The sequence below is a fragment of the Tauraco erythrolophus genome, chromosome 27, assembly GCF_009769465.1.
Source record: "Tauraco erythrolophus isolate bTauEry1 chromosome 27, bTauEry1.pri, whole genome shotgun sequence".
NCBI lineage: Eukaryota > Metazoa > Chordata > Aves > Musophagiformes > Musophagidae > Tauraco > Tauraco erythrolophus.
In genome coordinates, this window is record NC_141491.1 from 3,086,220 (window position 1) to 3,092,219 (window position 6,000).

Genomic DNA, 6,000 nt, shown 5'->3' on the forward strand with positions numbered 1-6,000 from the left:
AGCAGAACAATGAAATGGACCCCGTGAAATTGTAAAGTTGCCCGTCAGCAAAGTAGAGAGGCAGGGCTGGGGCTTCTGCGCTTTCCCATCATGTCAGAGTGGCCCCACCGGGACAGGGATGGGGACAGGGATGGGGACAGCGACAGGGACAAACCAGCGCTCGTGTGCGGCCGGGAAGGGTCGGTTCATCCCGCCAAAGCCCCGGTGGGGCTCTGAGTACCGTGCGTGGGGGCTGAAAGCACTTGCGAGGATGCTGGGCGTGCTGGAGCGAGCTGCGATGCTCCCTCCTCTCCTGCGGTGCAGCGCTGTGGATCCCGAACTGATCTGAACTTCCAGAAATGCTCATGCTGGTATTTAACAGTAAATTCCGGAGATACGCGAGCTGTTACCCCTAAGCAAAGGAGATATATTGACTTAACCACAGCTATTCGTGTGTATAAGGCCAAGCACGAATGTAATTGTTTATAGGATCTGGGCCGGGGTGAGCTAGCACCAGTGCGATCAAGAAAAATCAATCTTTTCCTCCCAAAGAGGGATGGACAGGGTAGCAGGGAGCTGTGGGATGAGGGAAACCTGCCTGGCAAACAGGGCACCCGACTCTCCCGGGCTAACCACCCCAGCAAGGCGCCTGCCCCACCTTGCCTCCGGAGCACCCTTCTAAATACCAAGGGAAGCGAGGTCAGGGAGAGGATCTGCGCCGCTGCCGGGAGCCAAAAGGAGCTGCCTTTCCAGCCCAGCAACCATGCAGTTGGGCACCAGCCCTCCTTCCATGCTGCAGTGTAAGTAGGTGATCCGTATGCATGTGCAAGCGTTGCCTGGATGCACGCTAAGGATGTGTGTGCAGCCGGTGCACGCCGGCACCCCGGGCTGCGGGGCAGGGGAGGTGTGTGCCAGGCCGGGGTGCTGGCGAGCTCGAGGCTCCCACGGTCCTGAGCCGTGGGGAGGGACCGCTGGGGTCATAGCAGCAGCAGCAGCATCCGTGACCCTGTCCCGAGTGAGGCGTTTCCCTGCATGTCAGCTGCTGTGGAGCAGCTACGCGTGTCCGGCCTGTGTCTGTGGTGTGTCCTTGGGCTGCGGCTCTCTCCCACAGCACGTAAATCCTGTGGGCAAAGTGGGGCTGAGCAGCCTAAGGAGTGGGCTCCTGTTGCAGATTGGGCTGGGTCTGGCGTGCAGCGTGGGGTGCACCGCAGCAGCTGCCTGTCCTCCGTGCACCCCACCGGTTCAGCTGCGGGAACATCCGAGTATGGGAAAGCCCCGCGGCAGCAGGGAACAGCCCTGCGGAGCGTGTGGCACGGATACAGCTGCAATCGCAGCAGCAGGATCCGTCCCCTGGGGCTCACCCAGCCCGCTGAGCTGCCGGGCAAAGGGCAGTGTGGGCAGGGAGGGCAGCACGCTGCCACTTGCCAGCCCATCCCAGCTCTGCCGTGCAGGCAGGACTCTTCCCCTGGGCGCTGGTGCAGCGGGATGCACCAAGGCTGAGGAGGTGTCGTGCTTTACATTGCTGGGCTGTCCTGAGTGTATATGGGCCTCCAGCCCCTCCTCGCCCACCTGAGCCCCCGTGCAGGCTGTGCACGCAGGATCACTGCCAGCAGGCCGGTGTGCAGCTGGGTGCACGTACACCCGTGCCATCGTGCAGCCAGCCACACCACGTCGCGCCGGGCGCTCACCGCGGAGGAAGCCGAGATTTGCATAGGAACCGAGCGGCAGAGCTGCTGCACCGAGGAGAGCCTGACCGCCAGCATCCCTGGGGACACCGGGCACCGAGCAAACCTGGCGCCGGGGGTGGGTGCTGGGTGCTGGAGCAGTGAGGGTTGAGTAATTCGGAAAGTCTGACCATGGGTGTGCCTGGGGAGCGGAGGAGGCACAGGGTGTCTTGGCCCTGTTGTCGGAGCTGCTGTGGGGTCCGGAGCTGCTGCGTGGGAACACTGGGCAGGATGCAGCAGTGGGTGGCTTTGTGGAAAGGTCTCACCCTCGCTCCTCCCTGTGCCCCCGTTGTTTCGCAGGTGCTGGGTGTGCTGGGTGAGGTTCAGCATCTCCTGTGCAGCTGAGCATGTGGCTGTCACACCTCACTGCAAAGGGGGGCTCTGGCAGCCCCCCACCCACTCTGCCTCCTGCCCCACACCTGGCTGGAAACACCCCGTTGTCCCCATGGCAGACTCAGCTCCCACCATGCAGAGCTCTGGGTGGTTCCTCTGCAGAGCTCCCTCCTTCAGCTGCCTTGGGTCGGGGGCTTTCCCATCCCAAACCCAACCCGTCTTCCTGGGGCAGGATTTCCTCCTGAGGGTGGAAATACGTAGAAAAAGTGATGGAAGAGCCTTTGGCATTGGCCAGCTTCACATCCTGCCTCCTCGGGAGAGCTTGGACCGGTCTGGACTTTGCTATTAATAGGAGACGTGCCGACTTGAAGAGGAAGAAACTCCTCCTGCCGTAAGGCAACAGGTTGGAAGCGCGTGGCACCGGCTGTTTTCAAGGTGTTGGCTCAGCTCGGTGTGTGCGGGACGGCAGCTGCCCGGTTTTGTTTTGCTGCACTTAGCGAACTGGCTGGATCCTGCAGGTTTCCGTGTTGCAGCGGCGAGTGCTGCAGGTCTGCCCTGGCGATGGGAGGCTTTGGGGTGCATGGAAGGAGCCGTGTCCTTCGTGCCCAGCCCGCAGCAAGGGTGGCTCCTGGGCAGTGAAGCCTGGCGCAGGGATGCCAGCTGCGGCACTGGATCCTGGGGAACAGGGATGAGCTCCGGGCCCTTCCTACTGCCCGGCTGAGAAATGCTGGTGACAGTTCCTGGTGGGGGGAGCCAGCTCCAAACCCCCTCTAGAAACTCCTGGGAGCGCAGCCCCTTGGCTTTTGGACTTTGGCTTTTTGTCTGCAAACCAGGGAAATCAAATAGAATTGCCTGAAAATGTCTGCTGGGATCAGTTTTGGGGGGAATCATGCTGGTTTCGCTGCGAGAACTTCTGGACTGTTGGCTTTGCTGGGTTTTGGTTGACGGGTGGTGTTTTGGCAGCGCTGAGTGTGGCTCCAGGAATTAAACACTCTGGGTTTCATTTTCGTTTTTCAATTACCTTAAAGCCCAGGTCCCTTTTCAGGAGCTCCAGTTCCAAACTTGGACGAAAATCCTGTGTTTTGCCTGGGTCAAAACACCACCTGGAGACCCACCAAAGAGCTTTCCTTGGTTGTGATATTGCCTGGGAGGACTCAAAATGCCCCATTTCCCTCCTGTTTTGGAGGGAAACAGGAGAATTGAGACCAGAGCAGGGGGAGCTGGATCCTGCCTGCTCTGGGGGTGCTGGAGCTGGTGGGGGGTGCTGGAGCTGGTGGGGGGCCCTGGGCAGCTGCATGGGACGAGGAGCTGGCAGACCCAGGAGCATCCTCACTGCCAGAGGGCATCGCAGGATCCAGTGCATCTGGGGAGCTTTGTAACCCCACGATGTGCTGTGACTCGCAGCAGGAGTGATGGCACACGGCCGGGACATGCTGCGCAGCCGGGGACGCAGCCAGGAGCCGGGTCCATGTGCCCGAAGCGGGGAAGCCCTCATCATCCTCCTGGGCGGGCAGGCGCCGCTCCGGCGGCTGGGAACGCAGCAGCTCGCCCTGTTCGGTGGGAGCGGCAGGGTGGATGGATGGACCCACAGCCCCAGAGGTGAAGGCTGATGCTTTATCCTTCTCATGGCTGCTCCTCCCTCTGCCGGATTATAAATGGGTGTGAATTGTGTCCCCTGATAGGCATAACCTCCATCCCCAGCTCCCACACCCCGGGGAGGTGGCCCTCAGATGTTTGATGGCTTCCCAGATGCTTCGGACGTTTCTATCTGCGCCCAACGCAGCTGCCTGCGAGGGGGAAGGGAGGGAGGGAGGGAGAGAGGGAGGGATGAGGAGAGCTGGGGGTGCACAGCGAGCCCCCGCCGGCTGCAGCAGCTCTGCGCTGGGCTCCCGGCACAGGGATGCAGGGCTGGCTGCTGTGGCGTTTGCTCCGCCGTGGGATCGTGTAGGACAATTTTCTGCTCTGCTTCCCTTGTCCCTCCCCATGCCGAGCAGGTGCTGCCCAGCTGCCAGGAGCAGGGGTGGCTGCACGTGGTGCCAAGCCCCCCCAGGTTCCCCCCTAGCCTGCCCTGGGTCCTCCTTGACCTCTTCCCAACCTGGTGCTCAGCTCTTTGCATGAGGACTGGGATCGTCCCTCCCTGTTCCACTGATGCTGGGTGCGGGGACAGGGAGAGCCCTATGGGGATCCCATGTATCCTCCGTCCCAAAGCCCTGCAGAAAGGCTCTCGTGTCCCAGAGAGCCACCGCCGAGTAGGACCGGCTGGGGTGGAGGGATTTGGAGGGGGCTAATGGAGCCCTTGGGGAGGGGGGACCTGACCGCTGCCATCAGGCCGGGCTGTTCCTGGGTGGATCCGACTGTTCTGGTATTTGAGAAACAAACTGCGGGATCAGCCGGCACGCAGGCGTGAAAGCCTCACCCCAAGCCGCCCTTTCCTTCCCATGCTGGGAGGGTGCCCGGGGCGTGTGGGGCCCCGGGGGGGTGTTGGCCAGGCTGGCAGGCAGGGTGCCAATGCTGGGAGCCGGACAAGGGGCCATGCTGCAACCAACAGATGCTCTGAAATCGCATTTAAGAGCGCAAGAGGTTCCCAAAAGAGGATTTGAAGCTGGTTTTGCTGCCTTTTTGTCTGAGCACTGGCGTTCTCGAGAGCTGTCCCTGAGAGGAGGTTGGCTTCGTGCAGCTGGGCACTGCCCGCCTTGATGGGGAAACGTCCCTCCGCTCTGCTGATGTGGCCACGCAGGGCAGAGCAGCGGCTGCCGGTGGTTTACACGAGGGTTGTGGTGCCCGTGTGTGGCTCCCTGCAAGGCTGCAATCTGCCTTATGGGGCTGTGCTGGTGCAAACTGTGACGAAAATTGTGTTAAACCATAATTCAGGGCTTAGGGCAAAGGGTTTCCAGGAGACAAGTGGTTTTCCCTCCTGCGTGCCTCCAGCCGAGCCGTGAGCTGTGGCAGCAGTAACTCAGCGCAGCGAAGCGTTTCTCCGAAAGGTGGGATCCCAAGCTGGATGGGTCTCCCGAGGCTGACGTGACCGTGGCAAATGCCAGGAAATTTAAAGTCAGAAAATTATCCCTATGTTACTAGTAATAGTATTTTAAAGAGGAAAAAATCTGCTTGTCTCTGCTCCTCTGGAATTCGGTTCCTGCCTCAGGAGCTCCCGTGCTGAGACCTAACCGGCGGCTCGCAGTCCCGAGTAATTTTTATAACAGGCTGCTGGGAGGAGAAAGGCATTTGGTGGAAGTGCAGGCGGCTGCTCACCAACCCTCAGGAGCAGGAGCCTGCAGCGGGAGGTGCTGGTTGAGCATCGGTCCTGCCCCTGGCTGAGGGCTTGGAGGGCAACCAGGAGGGTTTGGGGCTCTTCCACATGAGTTTGCATCGCCTTGGTCCAGCTGCTGCACAGGCTTGGGTGGGAAGAGGCTGAGCCGCCTGCTCGGGGATGCTGGAGGTGTCCCCAGCCGAGGTGACATCCCCCCAGGTTGCATGTAGCCCCCTCCTGCATGGATTGCCTCCAGCTGATGTTGGCCCCGTGGGGTTGCTGTGCCAAGCACGGGCTGAGCCTGCCTCCCCATCCCCGTGTCCTGGTCGCTCACAGTGGAGGCAGGACCAGGTTTGCTGTTGCTGCCCTGATGCAGGTCTGGCTGCATCCCACCGGCACACGTGGGAGCCTTGACTCGACCAGGCAGGAGCATTTCTCTGCTCGAAACGTCAGCGAGATCCTTCTCTTGGAGTTGAGAACCAGTTTGTGGCTTTGTCAGCCACAAAAATCGGTTTGATTTTATTGCTTTTGGGTTAAAAGCAGATTTTTATTTGTTCAGCTTCCAGAAGCCCAGGACTGCCAACTTTTGGGATTTCTGTTTTTCCAGGAGAAGCCCACGGCTGCTGGCAGAGTCCAAAATGCCGTGAAAGGGAATGTTTCCAGCCTGTCCCAGCCCCCTCGAAGCCATTTTTTCCATTTGAAAGCACAAAGCAG